This window comes from Ictidomys tridecemlineatus, chromosome 1 (genome assembly GCF_052094955.1).
Source record: "Ictidomys tridecemlineatus isolate mIctTri1 chromosome 1, mIctTri1.hap1, whole genome shotgun sequence".
In the NCBI taxonomy this organism is placed as follows: Eukaryota; Metazoa; Chordata; class Mammalia; order Rodentia; family Sciuridae; genus Ictidomys; species Ictidomys tridecemlineatus.
In genome coordinates, this window is record NC_135477.1 from 212,329,834 (window position 1) to 212,352,788 (window position 22,955).

At 35.4% G+C, this 22,955-nt stretch overlaps 1 protein-coding gene across 7 annotated transcripts in view; it reads right to left on the reverse strand.

Moving 5' to 3' along the window:
* Positions 1-22,412, reverse strand: part of Erbin (erbb2 interacting protein) — a 137,971-nt gene extending 115,559 nt beyond the window's left edge. For 5 of the 7 annotated variants that reach the window (XM_078015812.1, XM_021722480.3, XM_078015810.1 and 2 more), the window contains exon 1: positions 22,136-22,412. The gene's annotated coding sequence lies outside the window, so the exon portion shown is untranslated. The remainder of the gene's footprint in view (positions 1-22,135) is intronic. The other 2 variants (XM_078015795.1, XM_005319553.5) reach the window with 1 other exon arrangement.
* Between the last annotated feature and the right edge of the window lie 543 nt (positions 22,413-22,955).

The following is a 22,955-nucleotide window of genomic DNA, read 5'->3' on the forward strand; positions in this document are numbered from 1 at the left end:
TCTGAAGGAAGTGGAGCTTAAACTTCCCTTCCCCTGAAAGCTGGATTTCTAACAAATGAATTATGGAAAGATAAAAATAGTAACTCTATAGTGGGGAAACCTGACAGATACTATCCAATCAAGTAATCAAGTTCACATTTCCAACTTAAAAAAAAAAAATGTTCAGGCCACGCATGGTGGTGCACACCTATTAATTGCAGCTACTGGGGAGGTTGAAGCAGGAAGACTATACCTACCACAAGGTTAAGGCCAGCCTGGGCAACTTAGCAAGAACCTCTTCCAAAAATAAAATTAAAAAGGGCTTGGAATATAGTTCAGTGGTAGAGCACCCCTGGGTAAAATCCTCAGTAGTGGGGTGGCGGAGATATCACTCTAAGATTATACATTCTTCCTAATTGATATGGTTTAAATATTAGATGTTCCTCCAAAATTCATGTTTAAGACAATAGGAGAAGGTTTAGTGGTGAAATGACTGGGTATGAGAGCTTTAACCCAATCAGTAAATTAATCTCCTCATAGGAATTCACAGTGATAAGGCAGGTAGGGTGTAGGGGGAGGAGGTAGATCCCTTGGGGCATGCCTTTGGGGTATATATTTTGTCCTTATTGAACAAAGCACTCTCTCTGCTCTCTGGTGATATCCCCTACAGCTTTCCTCTGCCACACACTTCTGCCATGATGTTGTTTCTACCTTACCTCAAGCTCTGAGGAAGAGTCAGCTGTTTATGGACTGAGAACTCTGAAACAGTAAGCTCCCAAATAAACTTTTTCTCCTCAAATTGTTCAGATCTGTTGGTCATAGCAGCAAAAAAAAAAAAGCTGACTAAAGCATTAATACAGTAAGAAAAGCACTTTCCTTGAGTGGTATTCTTCCTAAAATACCATTAACCCAGTCTAATAATGAAAAGCAAAAAATAAAGATAAATCTAAAATTAGGAAAATTCTACAAAATACCTAAGTAGAACTCTTCACAAATCAAGATCATGAATACCAAAAAAAAAATGAGAAATTGTCAGATTGAAGAACAGACACTAAGACATGAAAACTAAATATAACATCTTGGATTGGATCCTACAACAGTAAAATGAAATTAGTTGAAAAACTGGTAAAATTAAAATATAGCCTACAGACTAATTAATACTAATGCACCAAGGCTAATTTCTTGGTTTTGATAAATGTGCTACGGTTTAAATATTAGATGTTGAGATAGACAGATATTTTATATATGTATTATATATATTTTTTTTTAAAGAGAGAGAGAGAGAGAGAGAGAATTTTTTTTATTTATTGTTTTTTTTTTTAGTTTTCGGCGGACACAACATCTTTGTTTGTATGTGGTGCTGAGGATCGAACCCAGGCCACATGCATGCCAGGCGAGCGCGCTACCGCTTGAGCCACATCCCCAGCCCCAATATGTATTATATATATTATACATATATATGTATAACATACACTCCCTCTGAAGTATCTTAGCAAATTTTGGCGGGAGGGGGTTAGAGACTGAACTCACGCATGCTAGGTAAGTGTTGTGCTTTACCACTAAGCTACATCCCAGCTCCCACAATTCTTTTTTAAATACAAAATTACTTCAAAATAAAATTTAAAAAAAATAATAATAATTCTGGTGTTTAACTTTTTGTGAAAAAAGGAGTGGTTAAGCATGAACTAGAGGAAATACAATGTGCCAGTGGTACTAATATTCAACATTCAATCATAAAGAGTTTTAAACAACACTTCACTGAAAGTCACCCCCTTTGATTACATGAAAGTGTGTTTTTCATTTGTTTACTTTTTTATCTAATTCTATCAAGCAAAACAGAATACTGTGCAGCTCAAAATTAAAGATTTCCTAGGATCATGACTGAGAATTTCTTTAATGCCACAAATACGTGATTGGTAATGCAATTTGAAAGCCTAAAGATTTTCTAAGCCAAAATCATCTGTATTATATACTTTGCTATTTTCAATGGTCTCAGTAAAGCACTTATATTAAGTGTCAAAAGCAAATCTGAACCTGACCTTTGAAGAAAACACAAGCTTCACAATAATTTAAGCAAAACTTTTAAAGGAAAAAAAAATGGACTTCTACTTAGATATAAAGAGTTCTCTTTTTTTTTGGGGGGGGGGGAATGTACCAGAGACTGAACCCAGAAGAACTTAACAACTAAGCCACATCCCTGCCCCCCCCTTTTTTTTTAATTTTGAGACAGGGTCTTACTAAGTTGCTTAGGGTCTCCATAAATTGCTGAGGCTCACTTTGAACTTGCAATCCTCCTGCCTCAGCCTCCCTAGTCACTGGGATTATAGGTATGCACCAAGCACCTGGCTCAACTTTAATATGATTAACACACCAGTTCCTCACTTCATTTCAAGAGCATCAATACGCAAAACAAACTCCAGTATGTCATCTTTTCATTAGAAGTAAAATCCTAAAAGTAGCTAGCAAAAGTCCAATTATAAACAATATCTACAGGAGTGTAAGAAATAACTGTATCCATTCGTGTCTATTTTATCCTTAGATCAACTTAAGAATACAACAAAACCGACACTTATTAGCCTATCCTCATAATCTACCTTCCCCATTTTTTTATATATTTCACCCTTTTCTTATCAGTAAGAAAAAAGCCTGATATAGAATATGTGCCAAAAAAATCACTGTCAGTAACACTGTCCATTCATTACTTAATAGCCCTTTCTTAAAATTCACATTTTAGAAACTGTAAAAGACAATGCAAGGAAAATCTTTATCTCCTTTGAGGAATTTGTGATATGATTATTTAGTGTAATAAGAACTCTCAAGTTCTATCACAACTATGCTAAATTACTTACATAACTTTAAAAATTATACTATTTCCATGTTCCTTCTCTTGGATCTCATTTTCTATTTCTATTAATTATGTATCCACATGCTACTAAAAGCCATTTCAAATCTTCAATCAATTCCCCCCAAAAAAGTAATAACCAAGTTGAATGTATGATACTAACATATGAATAAAGAAAAAGAGAAAAACAATCCAAAAAATAATAATAATGTCCTTGCTGGGGACAGTGGCACATACTTGTAATCCCAGGGGGCTGTGGGAGGAAGATAGCAAGTTCAAAGCCAGCCTCAGCAACTTAGCAAGGACTTATGCAACTCAGTGAGACCCTGTCTCTAAATAAAATACAAAAAGGGTGGAGATGTGATTCAGTGGGTGAGTGTCCCTGAGTCCAATCCCTGGTACCAAAAACAAAGGATGTCCTTGACAGGTGTGCACCTATAATTCCAGCAACTCAGGAGGCTGACATGGGAGTATCACAAGTTTGAGGTCAGCTTGCGTAACTTTGCAAGACCCTTTCTCAATTTTTTTTTTTAAGTGGGGAGAAGGAACTGAGGAAGTAGCTCAATGGTAAAGTGTCCCCTGAATTCAATCCCCAGTAAAGAATGGGGGTAGGAGGGTCCCTGATATATCATTTGAAAAGATCTCCAAACAGAAAGTTAACACAGCAAATTAACTGCATAAATAAAAAGGCAGAATGGAATAGCAGATCCTAACACAAAAAGGAAAAACCTATGTGCCTCAGTTTCTTCATCACCAAGATGTCCTTCAATGTGAAATTGTAAACTGGTAGTATATCCAATCCATATCACAGAATAGTAATCAAAAATAAAAATGGACAAACAAACTGGACATAGGGGCTCTCACCTATAACCCCAGTACTCGGGAGTCTTGAGACAGAAGGAGCCCAAATTCAAGGTCAGCCTTGGCAACTTATCAAGAAAGACCCTGTCTCAAAAAATAAAAAGGGATAGGGATATAGCTCAGTCATAGGGTGTCCCCAGGTTCAAACCCCAGTACTTAAAAAAAAAAAAAAAAGAAAGAAAGACAAACTATGGCTCTACATACAGAGCAACTTTAATGAATCTCCATAGTATGAAAGCAAATTCCATTTATTTGAAAAGACAAAATGGAGAGAAAATGGAGTTTGGGAGGGAAGCAAATCCCAGTAATAAAAAGACAAAAAACAGAAATATTTGTGATGATGGAACTATTCTGTCTTGACAATTTTAATGATACTATAATTCTATGCAATATTACCATTAGAGGAAATTGAATAAAAGGTACACAAAACCTCACTGTAAATTTTTTTTTTTTTTTTTGTACTGGGGATTGAACTCAGGGGCACTGGACCATTGAGCCACATCCCCAACCCTTTGTGTATTTTATGTAGAGACAGGGTCTCACTGAGTTGTTTAGCACCTTGCTTTTGCTGAGGCTGGCTTTGAACTCACAATCCTCCTGCCTCAGCCTCCTGAGCCTATGGGATTATAGGTGAGCACCACTGAGCCCATCTCACTGGAATAATTCTTAAAATTGCATGTGAATCTATAATTATCTCAGAATAGAAAATGTAATTCACAAGAGAAATCTGAAGTTGAACATTTGTAAACTGGAGGAGGAAATATTAGAATTTTTACTTCATTTTCAAAAAAAAAAGTCTAAAGAACAATGTCCAAGAACAATTTAAAAACAGTTTGTATATTTAAATTTTAAATTGAATGGCTAATCACTTTTTAAATTATAAAATCAAACTATAATAGCTTTCCAAAATAGAATCTGGCTTTTTAAATTTTTCTTTTTGAGCCCAGGGTCTCACCTAAGGAAGGCATGAGCTCTACCACTGAGACACATCCCCAATCCTCACAATGATTTTTTTTGATATGACACCAAAGGCACAGGCCACAAAAATAAACAACCAAAAACCAATTAGATTTTTTGAAATTTTAAAAATTTTGTACAATCAAGACAGTATCATTCATATATGAATACACAACCAGTGTAACTTCACATCATGTACAAACACAAGAATGGGAAGTTAAACTCTATGTAAGTATAATATGTCAAAAACTCTACTGTCAGGTATATATAAAAATTATTTATAGCAAAAAAAAAAAAGTATCAGCCAGGCACAGTGAGACACACCTATAATTCCAGCTACTCCAGGAAGTTGATGGAGGTGGTAGATCCCAAGTTCAAGGCCAAACTTGGTAGAATTTAACAAGCCTGTTTTCAAATAAAAAGGAACAATAAATGTTTAAAAGAAGGGTAGGGATGTAGCTCAGTGATAATTCTTACCTAACATGTGTGAGGTCTTAGGTTCAATCCTTTGTACTACCAAAATAAAAAAAAAAAAAAAAAGACAGTATAAACAAATAGCATACAATGGGAAAAAAATATTTGATATTTATTATCAAGAACACCTACAATGGCTGGGATTGTGACTCTAGAGTGCTTGCCTAGCACATGTGAGGCACTAGGTTTGATCCTCAGCACCACATAAAAACAATTGAATAAATAAATAAAGGTATTGTGTCCATCTACATATATATGTATACATACATATACATATACATACATATATATATTTTTTAAAAGAACTCCTACAACTGAAAAAAACAAAACAAAATACCTTGGGTTTAAAACCAGGCAAAGAACTTTTTGAATAGACATTTTTTCATTAATAGCCAATAGGCACATAAAAAAAAGTTCAATATCACTAATCATTAGGATAATGTAAATCAAAAAGTACAATGAGATTCCACCTCACACCCAAAAAGTATCACTACTCTCAAAGAAACAAAACAGAAATGTAAGAATGTAAAGAAACTGAATTCTTATGCACTGTTGACAGAAATATTAAAAAGTACAGTTGCTATAGAAAATAATAGTGCAAACATTCAAAAAATTAAACACAAGATTACCAAATGATCCAGCACTCTACTTCTGGATATATTACAAAAGTATTGAAAGTAGTATCTCAAAGAAATATTCATATACTCAAGTTCAAAATGGCTAAAATGTGAAATCAACCCAAATGTCCATACACAGAAGAATGGATAAGCAAAATATGACATATATCCATATAATGGAATATTATTCAGTCTTTTTTTTTAAAAAAGGAAATACTGACAGGTGAACCTTGAGAACACATGCTGAGTTACTTAAAAAAGAAACAGTGGCTGCCAGGGACTAGAGGAAAGGAATCATTATTTAATATGATATTTCAGTTTTGCCAGAAGAAAAAAGAGTTCTAGAGATGGTGGTGGTGAGGGGTGTACAACAATATGAACATACTTAATGCCACTGAAGCAGTACACTTAAAAATGATCAAGAAGGTAAATTTTTTATCTTTTATCACTATAAGTAAATGAGAGGGAATTATAAATCCAAATAAGGAAAAACATAAGTACTGAGGGAAGCTTCAGCGGAAACAATGATACTTGAACTTGACAGATAAGTAGAAATGTATAATAATGGTCTACCAGCAATTGTAATGACAAAATTTTAGTGATGAGAGTGTTTCCGTTTTTATCTTTAATCACTTGCTTATTTCTCAGAAATTAAACAGGCCAATATTCAAATTTTAGTTTTCCATAAACTGCCAAATATGATTTCTTTAAAGATATGTGATGTGTCATTTCAACTTTAATACATTAGTCCCACATATGTCCCAGTAAAAAATAGTCTGATTTCAAATGATGCAAGCGCCTTAAAACAAGAATATTCTCAATTCCTTGCTCCCATCCCTTAAGACATTGCTGTCACTCACCTCATGTATTCCACATCACTGAATATACTGTTGCTATTCTTAGCAACAATGATGGATGTCATTATATATTTGTCAAAACCCATAGAATGTATACCGCAGAGTGAACTTTATTATATAGAGTAGACTTTAGTTAATAATAATCTATCACTATTAGCTCATCAATTGTAACAAAAGTACCACAAGAATATAGACGTTAATAGAGGAGATGGAGAGGAAGAGGCATGGGAACTTCCTATACTTTCTACTCAATTTTTTTATAAACCTGAAACTACTCAAAAAACTTAAGTTCGTGTGGAAAAAAATCTGAGCTCATGTTACAGAATTATGTACAGCTTTAAGATAAACCTTCCTGTGAAATTTTTTGGCTCAAATATTAATACCACGGGTTGGGGTTGGGGCTCAGAGGAAGAGCGATCGCCTAGAATTCGTGAATACTGGGTTCAATCCTCAGCACCACATAAAAATAAAAAGTAAAGGTATTGTTTCTACCTTATTTGTTTATTTTTTTTTTTTTATGTGGTGCTGGGGATCGAACCCAGGGCCTCACACGTGTAAGGCAAGTGCTCTACCACTGAGCTACAATCCCAGCCCCTGTTTCTACCTACAACTAAAAAAATAAATGTTTTTTAAAATATGAATACCACCATTTCTTGTAAACTGAGCTGTATTCCAGTTATTTCTAAAATTAAAAACAATCATATTTATGGATCTACCATTTTACCCAGCTATCCCACTCCTGAGTTTATACCCAAAAGACTTAAAATCAGCATACTACAGTGATGCAGTCACATCAATGTTTACAGCAGCTCAATTCACAATAGCTAAACTATGGAAACTAGATGCCCTTCAACAGAAGAACAGATTAAGAAAATGTGGTACATATACGCAATGGAATATTACTCAGCCATAAAAAATAAAATTATGGCATTTGAAGGTAAAATGGATGAGTTGGAGAATATCATGCTAAGTGATATAAGCCAATCCCCCCAAAAAAACAAAAAATAAATGTTTTGAAAAAATATGAATACCACCATTTTTCTCTGATAAGTGGATGCTGACCCATAGTAGAGCAGGGGATAGGAAAGAATGAAGGAACTTTGTTTTGTGTAGAGGGGAATCAGGTGGGGGGTGGGGTTGTGAGGATAGTAAGGACAGTAGAAAGAGAAGATATTATTACCCTATATACACATATGATTACACTAGTAATAGTGACTCTGAACCATGTACAGCCAGAGGAATGAGAAGTTGTGCTCCATTTGTGTATTACAGTCAAAATGCATTCTACTGTAAAATAAATTAATTAATTTAAAATAAAATAATCTTTGACAAACTGGCATCTTCCAAAAAGAAAAAAAAAAAAAAAGCAGGGCTGGGGTTGTAGCACAGTGTTAGAGCACTTGCCTAGTATGTGTGAGGCACTGGGTTCAATCCTCAGCACCACGTAAAAATGAATAAATTAAAGTTATTGTGTTTATCTACAACTTAATAAATTTTTAAATAATAAGAAAAATGTACAAACCCAAAATTTCCTTACCTATGTGAACCCAGAAAGAACTCTTCTTCTCTAATACTTATTTTTAAATCTTTAGAAAATACTACTGTTCTAAAAATATTCTTCAAAAATTTTTAAATGCTAATATAAGGGGGAAACTAATAAAGTTGGGAAACTGGAATCTACTTTTTTAATTTCACTCAGGACACTAATAAATTACCTCCAGTATTTCACTTCCCTGGCTAAGCTAATAGTTTCCTTTTCTGCTAATTAAAAAGAAAAGGAAAAAGGCTTATCCAAACAAGATTACTTCTAAGTCAATTACAACAATACAGTGAATATGAGGAAAATATCAATATTTTGGGGAACATGCATTTCATGTACACCTAATTAACTACTACATATACTATATGAAGGTTAAAATCTTGATCAATGAAACACGTAAATTGACAGAAATTAACCTTAAGGCATGTACATAAATTATGTACATAAATTATGTAAGTAGAGTTTACTGTTATAATAAACTAAAGAACCCAAATAAGAACCCAAATATACATCACTTGATGTATATAATCACATACGTACATAAAGTCATTACTAAAGCATCATACTAAATATTAAGCAGATCAATAAAAATGTTTATAATTGATTTTTTTAGAGATAAAGCCAAAAGTAAAGGAACAACAAGGTTCAAGAAGTCCTTCTCAGATGACTGAAGACACCTTCAGGGTGCAGTTAATGGCAGAAGAAAAACAGAAGTCGTTCTTAAAGAATCTATCCAAGGACTGGGGTTGTAGCTCACTGGTAGAGCACTTGCCTCACACGTGTGAAGCTCTGGGTTCGATCCTCAGCACCACACAAAAATAAAGAAAGAAAGAAAGATATTGTGTCCATCTACAACTAAAAAAAAATTTTTTTAAAGAATCTACCCAAGAATTTTTGCTTTTCTAACAAATATTCAGAGTTTAACAAATTTCCTTTTTCTTCTTTCCATTTCAATAGGTACACAATGCTAGAGAAAGTAAGTACAGTCCTGCCCCCTAATGAAAGCATAGAAATAAAATACTATCCCAGTTCTCAAGGGGTTTACAGTAATATAAGGGGAACCACTTAGTCAAATAAAAGGATAAGGAGATAAAAAAGGAAAAAAAAGAATAACTTAATCAAACTTCTATAGTGTTGGGGACTATATCAAGCAATGGGAGAAAGTTAAAGGGAAATTTTTGTAGTTAAAAATATGGGTTATAAAATAACAACTGTTCTTGGGCTGGAGTTGTGGCTCAGTGATACAGCACTTAATCTGACATGTGTGAGGCCCTGGATTTGATCCTCAGCACCAGATCCTCAGGCTTAATTTTTTTTTTTTTTTTAGTTGTCGATGGATCTTTTATTTTATTATAAATAAATAAAATAAAAGATCCATCGACAACCAAAAAAGAAATTGTAAAAAAAAACTGTTCTTAAAAGTACTTGTTAATTTGTATATTAAATTACAAAATATTAGAATATACCATTTAATTAATATATTTATGATTCAATTACAAATAAAAGGGTACTATTAAAATCTTGATCAATGTTACAAATGTGTTAGAAATATGTTACAAATGGTTAGAAATCTACAGAAAATAAAGTTACCTGATTATATCCTTAAGCCAAAATGTATAATATTAAGTTACTTTTATAATTGGCATAAATTATTTCCAATAGGATTAAATTCAAAATGCAAAATGACTGATCAATCTAATTACATTAGAATTTAAATTTCTATATAGCAAACACCATAACCAAGGCATAAAGCAACAAACCAATATCAATTAGAACACAAAAAAGCATATAAAACATACTACACTAAAAGAATTATTTATTTTAAACTTGTCAATATCATAATTAATAAGCAGATTTAAATCTAAACACTGACTCCCAGTCTATATTCTTACATACTATACTACATATTATAGTACAGAGGTACAAATAGTACTATGGCTTAGATGTGATTTGTCCCCCAAGCACTCAAGTAGTATAAGTTTGGTCCCCAGGGTGGAAGTGTGGAACCTCTAAGAGGTTAAGGCCTAGGGCTAGAGATGGAACTTAGCGTTAGAATACTTATGGAGAATAGATAAGGCCCCAGGTTCTATTCCCAGCAAAGCAGAAGGAGTGGGGGTGCTTAGTGGGAGGTCTTTGTGTCAACTGAGGGCATTCCCTAGGAATGCACTATTGGAGTTCAGAGTCTCTCCAGGGCCTTGCTCAGTGTTCTCACCCTCTTTCACACTCTCCTTCCATTGTGGTGCCACCAGCCATAAGGTGATGCAGCCAAGAAAGTCCCAAAGAGAATCGGCACCCTACTGTTCAGACTTTACTTAGCTCCCCAAACTAGTACTTTTTTAAGTACTCAGCCTGAGGTATTTTATCATGGAACAAAAAAATGTACTAATACAGATATCCATTTTAGTCCAAAATGTACACAAAGTACTCTTACACAGTTTTGGTGGAAATGCAAACAGATAAGTCTTTGAAGGGAATTTCACTCTATAATTTTAAACTAAACACACAAGGAGTATCTCTGGGAGACAGGATTATGGAAAATTTTTATTTTCCATATTATATATTAACATTTAGATTTTTATAGGAAGATTAATTTTACAATCATTTTTTTAAAATAAGGTAATTGTTTCAACCCTTTGCCTACAAAAAGCTCTTCTCTGCTTTTCCCACTTTCCTATCCTACACTAATGCACCTCACTCTACAGATATTTAAAAGAGAACTGGTAAGAATGGTTCTGATTTCAGTAACTGAGGAAGATGACTCAGGGTCTCTCTGGTTTGGGAATGGCTTTCAAAAAAAAAAAGCGCAGACAGTACACTATGTTGATATCATATATTCATGACAAATAAAACAGCACCTACTATTTATAGTCCCTACAATCCTACAGTTAGCACCAAAACAATTAACTGTATCTTTTGAAGACCCCAGAGATTTAAAAGGGCACCCAAATTATCTCTAGTCACCAAAGGCTATCTCAGTATGTCTCTTAAATCACTTCCAAAATCTCCAGCGATGGGGGAAGTGAAATCAATTTATTCTAGGCTAGGTGACAGCCTTAGCCAGAAGATGATTTATTTTAGCTTATAGGTTTTGTATAGGGTCCTAATACAAAACATTCTTTACTCAGAGTCTAGAATTAACTTAAGTTTGAAATTCCAAGGACATCATTAGCATAGAAATATGTTTCAAACTTTGGGATGACGCAAACAATAGAACTTCCATATGGAAAAACACAGTTTTATCAAAATCACTGCCTTTGTACTGAAACAGAACAATTATCCCCACAAGAACCTTGTTTTTTGTTTTTATATTTATTTTTTAGTTGTAGGTAGCACACAATCTTTATTTTATTTTTATATGGTGCTGAGGATCGAACCTAGCCAGCACCTCACGTGTGCTTGGCGAGCACACTACCTCTGAGCCACACTCCCAGCCCAAGGAACTTATTCAAAGCACATAATAAAACTACTGAACTTGGACTAGGGATTAGCTCAATGGTAGGGCACTTGTCTAGGATGTGCAAGGCCCTGGGTTAGAGCCCTGGCAACACGTACCCTCCCACCACCAAAATTCTTTCAATACCCGCTTTTCAGAGTACCCGGGAATTACTGAGGAATGAAATATTTCACCTAAGTATACTTTATTATAAAATTAAAGCTTGCCATTTTTACACTTTAGAATTTTATTCCTTTAGAAATACATCAGGAATATACTGTACTATAAGAGCTTCTGGCTCAAAATGTCTGAACAAATATTTACCTCAATACCTTCACAAAAAGGAAAACTAGTTTCCACTAATCAGATAAATTGGAAAGACAGAAAGGAAAAAAAACCATAGAATGAATACTGTGGTGCTCGATTAAAATTAGGGTTATTGGGCTGGGGTTGTGGCTCAGTGGTAAAGCGCTTGCCTAGCATGCATGAGGCACTGGGTTTGATCCTCAGCACCACATAAAAATAAAACAAAGATATTGTGTCCACCTAAAAACTAAAAAAGATTTTTTTTAATTAGGGTTATTGTAGTCTCCTAGTTTTCTCATATACATAAATAAATATGAATGTATGTGTATACACAAATGTCTCCTAGCTCTATACACTGAGAGGACCTGGGGCCTCTAAATACATTTCCACTAAAAATAACAAAGGAAAGTACAAGGTATACTTAAAACATCTCATTGTACTAAAAGGGATGAAGGTTCTCAGAGAGAGAGAGAGAGGGAGAGAGAGAGAGAGATAAGAGAGTAAGCCAGCTGGAAAGGATTTTCACTGGCCAAATCAAAGAACTATTATTTAAGCATTAAAATAAATGATAAAGGATTACAACACTTTGAATAGGAAACCATGAGTCTAGGAGATGTAAATAAATTAAAATCTGATGAGAAACAAAACATTTACATAGTTTCAAAGTTATTTATCCCACCTTACCAACAAAATACTCATATACTACAAATAGGGAAAGATTACCTTGAAAAAAGGACAAGTCTGGCAGTCACAATTTTTATCAACTAACTGAATTGCCACCACCTCCCAAGATGCAAGGAGGAGAAAGCTCCATCACATCTATGACAACCTTGCCAAAGATTTAATCATAAAAATTTAACCATGAAATCTAATCCAAGACCAATTCATGAAAAGTATTAGACAAATGAAAATTGAGGAGTATTCTACAAAATAACTAGGCTTGTAATTTTTAAGTGTCAATAAAACCATAGCAGAGTATGCATGATGTAAGCCTCTAGTAAAGTTCTCTGTAAAGGCAGAAATTGTTCCAGACTGAAGGAGAATAAAGAGATAACTAAATGTAACATATGGGGACAACTGGTAGAGTTCAGATGTTAGTCATGTATTCATGCTAACTTTCTGATTTTGATGGTCATAATACATAAGGAAATGTCCTTGTTCATAGGAAATGAACACAAAAGTATTTCAGTGTGAAAGGTCATCAGGTGGACAACTTACTGGCAAATGATTCAGGAACAAATAGTTCCAACTTTTCTGCATGTCCGTCTTTATCTCAAAAACTAAAATATAAAAAAGTTCCATAAAATCTGTAATAGTACTGAAAATATAGAAAGGGTATGTCTACAGACAAGAAAGGAAAGTAATTTGAGAATACCATGTGGATTGGAAGAGGAAGAGATGACAACAAAATACAATTCCCCCTATACGGGACTAGGGATGTGGCTCAAGCAGTAGTGCGCTCGCCTGGCATGCATGGGGCCCAGGTTCGATCCTCAGCACCACATACAAACAAAGATGTTGTGTCTGCCGAAAACTAAAAAATAAATAAAATAAATATTTTTTTAAAAATTCCCCCTATTCCCTATTTCACATTCTACCATTTCAGCTACCTATGGTCAACCATGTTCAGTTACCTATGATCAACTACCTATGATCAACTCCAGAAACAAACAATTTATAAGTTTTTACTTGTGCGCCATTCTGAGTAACATAATGGAAGTTCACATGATCCCTCTGTCCAGAGTATAGACACTGATACACTGCTTTCAGGTTACTTATTAGTCACCTAGGTTATCAGATCCATTACAGAGGTATTGTAGTACTTATGTTTTACTTAATAATAACCCCCAAAACAAGTTATGCTGGCAATTATATATGCCCCAAAGAAGCCATAAAGTGCTTTCTTCTCAATTAATAAGGAGAGAAAAAATTGCATCCTGAAGGTGTTAAGATCTTCATTAAGAATGCGTTCTACATATGAAAATGTAAAGAAGTGCTGAGAGCCATTGCCAAGTAGGAATGACACATGGCATGACCCAGGTCATTTGCAGTGACATTGCATGTATGGTGACCTTGCTCAAGGACTAGGGCGGATCCAGGTTTAGGGCAGATCAGGGTTTAGGACTGTCACCGGCAAAGAAGGAAAAAGAATTTCATGTTAGTTTTGTTACTGCACCTCAAACTGCAAAAGATACAATCATTCTGCTGTGAATGCAGCTCAGTAGTAGAAGGCTTGCATGAAGCTGGGTTCCACCTCTAGCACAGAAAGAAACAGAAGTCACAGTGGGTGGCAAGTGCTTACTCAAGACGGAAAAGGCATCAATTTATAGAGTTTGAGACTATCCATAGTTTTAAGCATCAACTGGAGATCTTGGAATTTATCCCAAGAAGATAATACTACACATTTGAGGGTAAACATTTGAGTACCCAAAACAAGCATCAAATGCAATCTCTAAAAATGTTTAATTTCCTTAGCAAGGAGGATTGGAAGATGTATATCCTGGTCAGTTAGCCAAGTAATAAAACCATAGTAGACATGCATGATTTAAGTGACTAATACAGCTCTCTGTAATTAGGAGAGCTGCCCGATAGTATGTGAAAATAACAGAGTATCTGCTGAGGGACACAAAGAAGTCAAGCTATTCACACACCCTAAAGGAGAAACCCATTTGTTAAATATTCCTCTCTTTCCTCTTCTAAGCAATAACCAAAGCAAGAAGAACTCGAGCTGGAAAAACAAAGTACAATTAAGAGAGCAGTACAATTAAAGTTGGGCCATAATATAAAACTTTTTGACCTCCATGAAAAATCTAACATTTGGAGGCTGAGAAAGGAGGAACGCAAATTCAAAGCCAACATCAGCAAAAAGTGAGGCACTAAGCAATTCAGTGAGATTCTGTCTCTAAATAAAATACAAAACTGGGCTGGAGAGGTGGCTCAGTGGTTGAGTGCCCCTTAGTTCAATTCCCGTTAACCGCCCTCACCCTGGTTCCCACCCTGTCCCACCTACTCCCCCCCCCAAAAAAAACCTGAAAACCAAATGAGCTAAAAAATCAAGCCACTTGATTCTCCCAAAATGGGGGGGGGGGGAGAGAATTCTCCCAAAATACAATACCAAAGGATAAAAAAAAAAAAAGAATCAAAGGAAGTAATGAAAGCTCCACAAATCCCAACCCATTAATAATGTCTTCAAAGTTTGGTCCACAGGTCCTGAAAATCCACAGCCCCTAGTCCTCACACTCTTCAAGAAGTCTTTAAGGTCAAAATTATTTCTTCATAACAATACTCTAAAGTTATTTTTCCCTTTTCCATTATACTGACATTTTACACTGATGATATGAAAGCAATAGTAGGCAAAACTACTAGCATCTTGGCAGGTACATATATCTTTACTATAAATTCCCAGATTTTTAAATGCCACAATGCTCAAAGATATTTTCAGTAAAACAAAATAAGTGAAGTAAAAAGTAACAAAAATTCAAAATAAACCAAGTATATCTATTAAGAAACAAAAAATAACTTAAAATCTTGTGTTTGCTATTGCATAATTAAACGTGTCAATATTTGGAAAACATATATAATTCAATGAACCAATATTTTCCAAGTGACCGATGTAGGATGTTACAAAAATCATGAAAAAGGTAAAAGATTTATCCAAAGTACAAGGAAAAAAGATACAAAGTACAAGATAATGATATGAAATGAAATTTTCAGTGATATAATTTCAGATTCAACATTTCAACTAACCTGTAGAAAACCACTACTTGTCAAATTCTGGTTTATCAAATACTTATCAAATTTTGATAGCAAAGAGTATATACACAATTATCTTAAAAGGCTGGGAAAAAAAAATTCCTCCCTTTTCTAACTATATCATCCATATAAGACTGTATTTTCTACATATACTTTAACCAAAACAACATATTGCAACAGATGGAATGAAGAAATTGATAAAGAATTAAGCTGTTTTCTATTAAACCACACATAGAAACTTGCAAAAATACAAAACTGCCACTCCCTTTGCTCAATTACAGAGAGCCCTCTATATCCATGAATTCATTTCACAATCATTCATTCACTGAAAATATTAGGAAGAAAAAAATTGCATCTGTTCTGAACACATAGAGACTTTTAGCACTTACACTCTATTAGGTATTTAAGTAATAGATATATACATACATATATAATTTAAAGTACATAGGGAGGATTATGTATGTTATATGAAAATACTATACCATTTTATATAAGAGATTTTTAGCATCCACAGATTTGGGTATGAAAGGTTAGGCCCTGGAACAATCTTCCATGGATACCAAGACACAAACTGTTATGTGTTTTGGAAAGTAGTTATATTTTTATTAGAACAATATATAGTATTTTAAGTTTGTTTTAGCTTATAATACAGGAAATACAGTAAATAGACCACATAAGCCAAAAATTCTGGGTTCTCAGTAATTTGTAAGATTAAAGAATTCTAAGACCAAAGAGTTTGAGAACAGAGGACTTAAGGCTATGACTATTTCTTATAATTACCCATCTTATAATAAAATGACTTCTGACAGGCAAATGAAATGTATAAGGCACTCTGCCCCAAAGTAAGTTGTCCCAAACTACTCTAGATATGATCCCTGACTTGATGGTTCACCTTAAAACTTTTCCTCTTTACAATAATGCAAAAGTGATATGCATCTGGAAAGCAGTATGGAGGTTCCTCAGAAAACTTGGAATGGAACCACTATTTGACTCACTATCTCATTCCTCACTGTATACCCAAAAGACTTAAAATCAGCATCCTACAGTGATGCAGCCATATCAAGTTTATAGCAGCTCAATTCACAATAGCTAAACTATGGAACCAACCTAGATGCCCTTCAACAGAGGAACAGATTAAGAAAATGTGGTATATATACACAAAGGAATATTACTCAGCCATAAAGAAAAATGAAATTATGGCATATGCAGGTAAATGGATGGAGCTGGAGAATATCATGCTAAGCAAAGTAAGCTAATCCCAAAAAAAACCAAAGGCCAAATGTTTTCTCTGATAAGCAGATGTTGATCTGTAATTGGGGGAGGGGGGAATGAAGGAAGTTTCGGTAGGGCAGAGGGAAGTGAGGGGAAAGGAGGGAGTGGGAAGGACAATGGAATGAGAGGAATATTATTAACCTACATACATGTATGATTATATGACTGGTGTGACTGTGCACCGCTTACAGCCAGAGGAATGAGAAGCTGTGCTCCATTTGGGTACAATGTGTCAAAATGCATTCTATTGTCATATACAGCTAATTAGAACAAATTTTTTTTAAAAGTGACATGATTTTGGTAGAAACCATAATTTAATAGGTTCAATCCCCAGTAACACACACACACACACACACCAAAAAAAAAAAAAGGAAAAAGAAACCATACTTCAAATTTTGATCTTTTCCCCAGCTAGCAAAGCATATATAACATATACAATATGCTCTCACAAACCATGGAACAGGATTGAAAGTAAACTATCAATACTCTACTGGGTTGCAGAGATTTTGTTGTTTGTTGTTGTTGTTGTTTCTTTGAATTCAGGTATTCAATAAATAACATGAGATTTTTTCTACCCCTTATTATAAAATGAGCTTTGTGTTAGACAATTTTGCCCAGTTGTAGACTAACGGAGCACATTTAAGATAGGGTAGGCTGCCTAAATTCCCAGAAATTTGGAAGACTGAGGCAGGAAGACTGCAACTTCAAAGTCAGCCTCAGCAACTTAGCAAGATCCTAAAGCAACTCAGCAAGACCCTATCTCTAAATAAAATATATATAAAAAAAAAAATAGTTAAGCACCACTGGGTTCAATCCTGGTACCAAAAAAAAAAAAAAAAAAACCCCATGAGACTAAGCCCTTATGTTCAGGTTAGGTATATTCTCTGCATTCTTCTTCTTCTTTTTTTTAATTGTCAATGAACCTTTATTTTATTTATTTATATGCAGTGCTGAGAATCAACCCAGTGCCTCACTCATGCTAGGCAAGTGCTCTACCACTGAGCCACAGCCCCAGCCTCTTAAATGCTTTCTTGACTTACAATATTTTCCTGTTATGATAGGTTTATCTTAGAAGATATAAGTGCTTCTCATCATAAATTGAGAAGCACTTAAGTTATTCAGTCTTCTTTCCATTTTTCTATTCCCTCATTGTAAACCACAGGTCATAACTACATGATGTTGTCAATGTGCATTTCCTACCCCCTTCTTACACACCAAAAAGCCAAGAGCTCACTATGTACAAAAATAAATGGACTTTGAATAAGGATGTCCTTAAAACTGAAGTCCAAAAACTTTATTTTACATATTTGATTACATAATATCATCTTTTTATCTTCTCGTTTTTCTATATATTCTCTATATCTGAATTTATTAATGTATAAATGACTTCCAAATAGTAGTAGAGTTTATTAAGCTAATTTTTATATATTCTTCTTTTCTACTGTCTCACATGCCATCATTTATAAAGACTGGCAAGACCTTCATCTAATGTGGCCTGGAACAAAACTTGAAGTGTGAATAGAGTGCCCATGTGCTTATCTCACAGGAGAAAAAATAGGCAACTTCAAAATTTTAGGAACATTTAAAAAAGCAAAGAAAGAAACAAAAAGGAGAAGGAAGATACTCATAAACACATGTACATTTAGAGAGGCTAAACACACACACACACACACACACACACACACCCCAAAAACAACAACAATAATAAGGTAGGGAGGTTACAGAGTGTTAAGACATGAGAATGTTTAACAATCTAATATGATCTCAACAGTTAATCCTAAAGACATTAAAGAGAAAGAAGGAAACTGAGGAAACAAACTAAATAAAAACAAAACAGTATATTAATGCATATCAAAACAAAATACTGACATGTATACCAAGATGGAATACAAAAGGAATATTCAAAATTAAATGGGGCTGATCAAATTTTTTCTACTGCATGTTTTGAACAGTTTTTTGAGATAATAAGCAGACTAATAAAGTTTGAAAAAGAAGGGAAAGGCAAAACATAATTAATAAACAACTGGTAAACATGGACAAACAGGGGAAGTAAATGAAGCTAACTATAAAAATAGGAACCTAAAGGAATTAGAAGAGAAAGCTGAACAATAATTAGATTTCTTTTTTACAGGTAGGAAACCAAAGACTGGAGAAAACTAAACAGTAAATCTGAAAAATGGAAGTAGCATAGTTCAGGAGTTAGTGTTGACAGGAACCCCGAAAGAGAAAACAAAAATTTTTTTAAAGTACAAGGCAGAAATTAACAAATTTTTGAGATAATTCAAAAGCAGATATTATAGAGCATAATTCACATATAGATTTACCACGGAAATAACAGTATATATTCCAAAACTGCATAATCTATCATGAACAGTTCAGAAAAGGAAAGAAAGACACCTTCAGAGGTTTATAACATAAATAGTCCAAAAAGCATGTACCAAAAAAAGAATGAATGAGCAAGACAAAAGGGTCAAAATGATAATACAAAAAACAAAGTATGAGTATTTAAAGAGAATGTGGAAACTAGTAACAATTACAAAAAAAAATTAATTCTGCTATCCAACATCACTAAAATTCATCAAAACCCCAAATACTCTGTAAATACTTCCATAATCTATTTCTTTTTTTTTTTTTTTTTTTTAAAGAGAGAGTGAGAGAGGGGGGAGAGAGAGAGAGAGAATTTTTAATATTTATTTTTTAGTTCTCGGCAGACACAACATCTTTGTTGGTATGTGGTGCTGAGGATCGAACCCGGGCCGCACGCATGCCAGGCGAGCGCGCTACCGCTTGAGCCACATCCCCAGCCCCAATAATCTATTTCTTTAAAAAAAAAAAAAAGCCTTAAAATCTAAACCATATTATCCATAGGCAATTATTTCAAACAAATGCCTAAATATGCACCAAATTTTCTGAAATTTTAAAGTATTTCTTAGAAGATACTGTTTACTACCAATAGCTCAATACCAATAATGTCTACAGTAATAACTTTAGAAATTTACCAATGACACAGAGTAGCACATAACAAAAATTTGGTTTCCACATCTGAACCTCTATAGGCTTTTTATACATGAAATTCATAATAGATTGATCCCAAGTGGCAAGGAGACTTCATAACTCAATACCTACTAGATGATGATCTGAAAATTCATGATTACTTTCAATACAGAGACTTTACATGTGCATTTTGTGCAATATAAGCAAAAGCTCTGGAAGTACTCTATACACACACAATACTAATACACAAACTTTTAAATCATTTTGAAATATTTTAACTGTCCTTTCTAAGCCTCTTTGTAAACTTGTCACATTTATAAACAAGGCTTTGAAAATATTTATAGTTTGACAACAGTATAAAACCTAAAACTCATTCAGTGCTAAGCTAACAGAATTTAATTTGAAGTAAACTACAAAGTAAATTATGCCTTACTGAAGGGGGAAAGGAACTAAAGATAATTACAAAGTGAACACCTCACTTGTAAAACTATGTTATCAGAACTTAAAACATCCTACTATTTTTCCCTAAATTGGAGGGGGAGGCAACTATCTCTAAAAACAGGAGTTTAAACAATTATTTTTCAGAGTGATGAAACTTTTTTAATATAAAAGTTACAAACATGGAAAAACATCTTCACTAAGTGCTAAGTCTCTGCAAAAAAAGACTTGCTCTATTAAGGCTTTGTTGCTCTGGGGCCAAGTATAAGCCATATAAGGAAACTGAAGTTCAATGTCATTTACTTTGTTCCCCGCTTTTAAATGCCCAAGAATAATCTTCTTTGCTGCCTAAAATCATCCAAAATCATAAAGCAGATCAGTTATGCACTTTAAAATCCTCGATAATGCTACTCAGACTTACAGGAATTACTGGATGGTTCACAAATTTTACCAAAAATTGAAAGGAAAAAAAAAAAAAAACTTCAGACACGGGGCTCTAGGAACAAAACAATTCATAGTAATAGTTAAAAGATTCTCTTTTTGAAATATACTTAATTAAAGATGAAGTAGCCAAGAACAAGTTGTGGAATAACTAGATCCTGATCTTTAAAACCTACCTTTTTTCTTTGAACTAAAGAAAGCCAACCCTTTTCCCTCAGTTTCCGGTAAGTAGCATCTGATTAATTAAACATCAGTTTACATTTAAGATATACCTACCAAGAGAATCTCTTATTTAATATTTGTTCAAAAGCACATTATTATCTTTGACCTCCCTTTACCACAACAGCACTGGAATAAAACTAAAAAAGACACACACTAAAACAACATTTCGGGTTTGCTGCAACCAAAACTAGTTTGATCTATGAAGCCTACCCATTGGTTCAGAAATGCTCATAACTCTGACTGGTGGAATGTCTGCCACGCTTGACAAATTCCCACCCACTCAGTAGGTACCTAACACTTATCAGACAGAACCAAACAAAATCAGGAGAACACAAAAATCTGAAGATCAGATAGTTCAAAAAGCACATTTTATCACCATCAACGTGACTGCCACGAAAATCATTTTAAGCATTTTACTTCCCTTCCTATATAGGCTCTTCTGAAGTAGAGAAGTCCTAACAAATCAACTACTTACAAGTGTGTGTTGTTTTTTTAATCATACGTCTCTCTCTGTAACCCTTACAACGTCCTTTTTCTTCGTAATGGATCTGTTGCATTTCTAGCAGACATATGCTTTCAATTAACCAAACAAGCACTACAGGGTACAAAACGTTTGAAAAGAACAAATAAAGAAATGTATTACCTCGCCCTGAAAAACAACTAAAGTCCAAGAAAATATATTTATAAGGGTTTGAACAAAAGTATCTCCATAAACGATTATCGCAGAAACCAAAACAATCGGCATCAACATAAACAAATGCGGCAGCCATCTCAATAACAGCAAATCACTCGCTCGAGCGACCTTTCTTCCAAAACAAAAGTTGCCAGTTTCAGCAACTTAATATACAATGTATATGTTCCGAAAACCTAAAACTTGTGGACCTGTGCTGAACAAAGGCACTCTTTCTTCCGATTGCGGAAAACTTTTCGTCCCACCGCATTCTTACAACCCCCTTATAAAAAGAGAAAAGAAAAGAGTCCAGATGGTAGGAGGAGGAGAAAAATCAGGTCTACTATTTAGCTCCTAAACTACTACCCACTTCTTAACTTGAAAAAAGAATTCACGTCGACTTGAGCAGAGCAAAAATACTATCGCCTGTTTTCCGGCCCACGAACTTCGCGACTTCTAGACACTTTCGTGAAAATTACCTTTCGGTCGGACAGTGTCTCAGGGCAGCTTTCTCAAGGCTCCGCTGGACATGATTTCCTTCCCTTCATTAGTCACTTAGGATCCAGCCGAATTTCTCTCTCGGGTGAGAGCGGATGTGCAGTGGCCTCCCGAAGAAGAGTGGGTTGCTTTGGTGGGGGTTGGGATGCGGGCTGGCTTCCTGGCCTCGAGTTCTGCAGGAGTTTCCCAGCCCCAACTAGGATCTCCGCCGAAAGGAGAAAAAAAAAAAAACTTTTCACTCGTGACACCGCCCGGAATTGCTGTGCGAAACTCACTTCCTGCCTTGGCGAAAAGCAGGATCCAGCTCCGTCCAGGGGAACCCGGAAAACCAGCTCCGCGCGCGCCGCCGAGGGGGAGGGGAGGGGGCGTCCGCCGCGAGCCTCCGGCTCCGGGCGCCCGGAGCGCCGCGCACACCCGACGGCGGCGGAGCACGGCCAGCGGGGACGAAGACGCGGCCCGGACGCTGGGCGAGCTTTGGCCGCGCTAGGCCGCCGCCTCCGCCTCCTCCTCCTCCTCCTCGCCGCCGCCCCCAGAGCCGAGCGGTGGGGTTATTGTCTCGATAGCGCCTGCCGCGCCCTTCGTCCGCGCCGCCACCGTCGCCGCCGCCCTGAGCCCGAGCCGAGGGGCCGCAGGCTGGATGGCGGCCCCCTCCCCGGGCCGTCCGTCGGGCCGTCCGTCCTTCCGTCCGTCCCTCCCCGCCTTCTCCTCTGGCCCTCGGACCCTCTTCCTTTCCCGTTTTCCCGCCGCCGTTCCTCCTCGGCCCTCCTAGTTCTTCTCCCCCAGCGGTGGAGGATTCCCCAG